Below are 6,000 nucleotides of genomic sequence, written 5' to 3' on the forward strand. Positions count from 1 at the left end.
AGCTCTAACACATCAAAGGATGACACAAGACTTTAAAGAATCTTGGATAGCTTTTATGACAACCTTTTGGACAGCTTTTTGTGAAGCATGTTGGATAGTTTTTTTCAAGACAAACAACTTTTTGGATGGCTTTATGCACAGCTTGTAGCCGCTTTTTGGATGGCTTTATGCACAACTTCTAGCCATTTTATTTAGATAGCATTGTGCACAATTTGTAATAGCTCTTTGGACAATATTTGCAACTGACTTCTAAAACTATTCCAACTTATAGTTGCTAACTATACACTTATCATACATGTGAGAATGAATATTTCTTTCAGTACAGTCTTTATGGTTTTATTTGCCACTTTCTTTTCCTTCATGTGTAATTTGATTGTAGAAGTTTTTCAAATAGTATTTGACTATTTGTAATGGATTTGTGAACTATTCAAACAGTTTAAAGGTTTAGCAATCAAAGTTCACAAGTTATGGTTATAACAAATCATTCTCAAAAATACTGATATGTATTGGCTGCCAAAACAGGTTATATGAACAAAAGAATTTTAGTTATAACTTCATGCTTTAAGATCATTTTTCAATTCATGTTTTTATCTTCACTGTCATTTTCAACATTTTAATATGGTCAAATTTACAATTTTACATCCTTACATAAATATATTAGTGTCAATTGCATTCATATGCCTCTTTAAAATATAAAGAGGTGAAAATTGCTAAAGACAAAGGCCACAATTCATTGGACATTATAGAAATCCAATATAAAAAGTTAGAACATTTAAAGTATAGACATCTCAAGTGATATTGCCCAAAAGCTGTTAAATTTATTTATTACAAAATCCATTCAGCAGAATGTATTACATGTAAGAAGCCATTTCACAAGTCTATACATGAATAACCATTCTATGTTATAATAACAAATCATTTACTAACTCAAAAAAGAAAAAGAAAAAAAATCATTTACACAAGTTTTGCTCTAACAAATCTAAAAGGGAAAAATTTTCCCAACAATTTCCTTCTTAATGTCTTCAAGCTATGTTAAACAAATAGACTTTAAACAATGATAGCTTTTGAGCAACTAGAGCTTTAGCCTTAGTCCATAAAATTGTAGCTTTGCCAATAGTGCTGTCACAACATACAGGTCCATGTTTGAAGCTAGATGCCAATCTTGCAAGTATCCTACATAATAGTAGACAACATCAAAAGTTAAGCAACCAAAACAGAGAAATTTTCAAAATCCAAAAATTCAAAACTTTAAAGGTTGGGAAAAGGAAAGACTTTAGTGAGGTTAGTTTAGAGCAAAAATAAATCATGCTAAACTTCAACCATGATTCCAAGATTAAGTTCTTTCTATTAAACTTAAGAGAGTACACACCAGTTCAACCCAAAATTGAAGGAAGAAATTAAAGGTGATATTTATGTCTATAAATTAGGATTAAAGGGTGATATATATGTATATAACCAATTAGTTTGAAGGTGGCAATTCAGAGGAACCAAAGGCAAGCAATGGAAAACCAAATCCAAATCCTCCACATCCAAATCCAAAAGCCCCTCTGAGATCCGCTACCCCAAGTCAAAGACCAACCATTTCATCAACTCAATCAACAAAAACCACCAAAGTAACACCAATTGTAAACCAAAAACTAGCCACCAATATTAGTAGTAATAAGCAAACAAGTGCAACTACCACTCCATCAAAATTCACAAACCAAAGGGAAATTCATAATAATAATCCAGTTCAACAAAATCTTGAACACAGTCCAAAACCAAGGAAGCAATCATGTTCACCAAGTGTGACGAGGGGTCCAAAAGCAAAATTTAAGCAAGAGAATACAGAATGAAATTTTATACCTTATTCCATTTTCTCTTTATTATGAGTGTGAAATTTGAATGAATTTGTAAGTAAAACAACTTTGTGTTTCCCTTAAATTTTATGACATAGCAAAAGCCAGACATAATATTGTAACCCAAATAACATCAAACACCCACTAGTCACCACCTTCAGCATTCACCAACCTAAACTCACAAAATCCAAAAAAAAAAAAAAAAAAAAAAAAAAAAGAGTTGCCTCCACCCGCTTTTTGGTCATCATGCACACCATTAACTAAAAAAAAAACAATACTTTAATCAAAATCACGAAATGAAACAAATTGAAAAATAGATGAGATCAAATTACCTTTAGGTGAGCAAATATGATAAAAAACTTGTTGGAATCGTCAGAGACCATGGTATTTGAAAAATGACAGAGTATAAGTGGAGAAGATATAGGTTCTTTTCGCAATGTTGTCGTCGGGATGGAGCAGTCGTCGAAACGTCGCCATCAGATGGATTTCCATCGGCTAGAATTGGAAAAGATAGTGACCATCAGCTGGAACTAGAAGAGACAGAGAGAGAGAGAGAGAGAGAGAGAGAGGAGAACGAAATTTGAATTTTGAAAAACTCAGGATAAATAAAACTTAAAGGAGCTGGCCGGGCTATTGAAATTTGTGAGGGTATTATGTCTTTAAGGTGTTGCACATGTCCTATTTTGATTGGAAAGGCGCACTAAATAAGTTGCTAACATGGAGAGAGTGTCCCATAGGATACTTTCTCGAATCAATATATCATATCAAGTAAATATCCACATAAAACTTGGACCAAAAATCATGAGGAACATCTAAGTCAAAAAAAAAAAAAAAAAAAAAAAAAAAACTAAAACTAGTCTTATAGTAGGTTCTAGGTTGAACAAAATGGACATTGGGCTAATAGGCTTTTTTTTTTTTTTTTTTTAAATGCTCATGCTACATGCCTAAGAGCATAAATATTATAAGGCTAGTTTTTTATTTGTCTATGTTATGTTTTGTTTAGTGCTTCGTCTATAGCATTTTACAATCATATGAGACTTATATGTGACTTTCAACATAATTAGATAGTGTCTTGGTCTAATAATAAAATAGTTATTATCAGAAGCGGACGTCATAAATTGAATCTCTCTAAAAAAAATAGTTGAGATTTATTTTTTATATAAAAGATGGGTTAGGATTCCAAGGATTACTAAGTGCTATTACAAATAATCGCTTTGGGTAATTGTAGGCAACCTAAAAATATAAATTGCTCTATGATTATTATTATTATTATTTCAACATCAATCATATTGTATCCATCCAAACAATAAAAACCCTTCAATTTTTTTTTTTTTTTTTTGGAAAAAATCCCTTCAATCTTATTTTAAACATATTGCTATGATCTCATTTTACCGATGAAATTTCTTTTTAGTCTTTTTGTAAGGATCAATTTATTTGAAAGATGGCATGTTTTGGTTGGTTCATAGTAGACCTACACTAGATCTCAGTAATTCTTAAAATAAATAAATAAACCTAGAGGTGTGTGATGATATTTATGTGTTGGTGGGTGATTAATTTTTTCATATAAATTTCATCAATCCCTAAGTTTTTTTGTAATTTAAAAATATAGTATATCCAAATTATAATGAATGAAAATTAGGGAAATGTTTTTCTGCATACTTGTATGCAGTAATTTCTACATACAAGGGTATGTGACAGCAAAAAGAAAGAGACAAGTGTCTAAGGTCCACTTAGTCATGTGCAATATTGAACACGCCCTTTTCATTTTTCTGCCACATACTTTTGTACTCAGCAAAACTTTTCCTTAAGAATTATTAACCTTTAGGAAAAAAAAAAAAAAAAAAAAAAAAAGAGATACCTCTATGCACGCTCTCACTTGTGTGCTTAGAGGCTCGTATGTCCTATCTGTGTCTACATGTGTGTATGTAGATTATGCCACATTCTTTGCCAAAAACATAAATCAAGATCAATAGATACTAATAGATTATAAGATTTTCTTTCTTAAAAAAAAAAAAAAACTGTATATGATTTTTTCATATTAAACTGGTCATTCTAAGTGAGGCTACTAAAGTAAGCGGCTAACGACATTGTAATATTAAAAATCTCTTCAAATTGTTCACAGGATTGCCAACAACCCAAACAAATTATAATTTATCATTGAAATTGTTCAGCTCTTAAAGTAATGAACTACTTGGTTCTCCTATATGCCATGCCCTGAAATTGACAACATACCTGAAGATACAATTAATTGAGTCCTAGCTAGATCCCAGAATAAAGCAGTCAAGCTTAGCTCTTTTTTATGCCAAAACTTGTATAGTACCACGAACCATTTGGAGATAGTTCTATCATTTACATAATGACCTACTACATATTATAACATAATTAACAAGCTAGAGAATTGTTTAAATAGCAAGAGGATAATCTAATTGGTGTAATTCACTCTGTATTGTTGTAGAATCTCTCCTTTTAGAAAGCCATGAAAACATAAGTTGTGTCATCTTTTATAAATGTTTTGTATGTACTAGAGGACAAATGATCAGAGACTTCATTACAAAACCGTTCCCAATTGCCATATATGCAAGAAGAGTCAACACCCAATAAGGTATTGAAGCTCGACTACCAGATACCATACATGTACAATTTTTTTTTTTTTTTTTTTAAATACAACTTATTACAACTCTATTGCAACTATATTCCCCCTGCTCAGATTATCTTTCAAATTCCAAATGCAGTAACGGAAACATTAATTTAAGCAATAATATAGCACTACACCAACTTCAATTGGTTGTGGAGGATAGGAAGACGAATTTAGGAGGTTATTGTATTGCATAAGTAGAAAAGATTAAATTTAAATAACAAAAAGTTATTTTGAAAGAATTAATACTAAAGAAATGCATAACATCATATGTGAAACAGAAAATGCTTACCTTCATTGGTGCTTTGAACACTTTAAAGCAATATTCCCTTCATAAGTGTAGAGTTGCAGTAATTGACTGGTTCTTAGCACAAATTATGAATTTTGGTTTTATACGGATAAAAAATTTTAAATTATACTTTGAATTCTCAGATATCCACATCCATAAGTAAAAAGATATAGAAGCAATATAACGAAATAAAAATAATAATAATAAAGTCATAAAACATGTTTTTATTTCCAACACTAAACTCATGCAAATATGAAATGGTTGGTCAAGGGTCAAACCCACAATTTAGAGCTCTAGGGACCGTTTGATAATATTGTTCTAGTAACGTTGTTTGTATTTTTTTGGAAATACATGTGGGTGAAAAAGTGTGTAGAAATACATGTAATATTGTTTAAAAACTATAAACATATGTTTAAACACATGTACCAAACAGACTTTAATTTTACTAAACTCTTGAACACATGTCCCTTTTATTTTTTTTGCTACCAACAACACTAAATATGAAATGGTGTGAGTGAGCCACCAAATACAATAAGTAATATAATTGAGGGGTTTTGCCATAAGTTTCAAGAATTTAGACAGGCACAAATATCTCATGTCAGAAGACAAGGCAACCGGCCAGCACACATCTTGGCTTAATATGCTAAGAATGTGGTTAGTTATGTAACTTGGATAGAGGAAAATCCTAGTATGATTAAGTCAGCTCTAGTTCAAGATATATTGCTTTAATCTTTGTTTTAATAAAGTTACGCCTTTATCTAAGTATTGTACTTGGTCTAGTAAGTTTTTTTTTTTTTTTTTTTTTTGATGGGTCTTAGTCTAGTAAGTTGGGGAGATATAAATGATGAATTCAAATTCCATTTATTTAGTTGGCCAAAAATTCCTGCTCCCATGCGACAAGGAGGATTGGGAATTAGGAATGGTAACTTTTAGGCACTTTTGCTAAAGTGGCTATGGTGGTATACTGGTATGCAATCAAAAAAGAGGCTTATTGAAGACAGGTGGATAAAAATATATTTGGAAGGGATGGCAGGATGGGGAATTGCAGATCATATGAACACGTGGACATAAATTTATGAGAGCAGAGCATGATCAGGAGCTAGAGCACATATTGTTGGCCCAATTCCTCGTAGCTTTTGGAAATAATGGTTACCATTAAATAAGATACTAAAAAGATCCAATTTACCAAAATTCAAGACAAGAAAAAGATGAAAACCATTTTTTTTTTTACTTAAAAA

This window comes from Quercus lobata, chromosome 11, assembly GCF_001633185.2.
Source record: "Quercus lobata isolate SW786 chromosome 11, ValleyOak3.0 Primary Assembly, whole genome shotgun sequence".
NCBI lineage: Eukaryota > Viridiplantae > Streptophyta > Magnoliopsida > Fagales > Fagaceae > Quercus > Quercus lobata.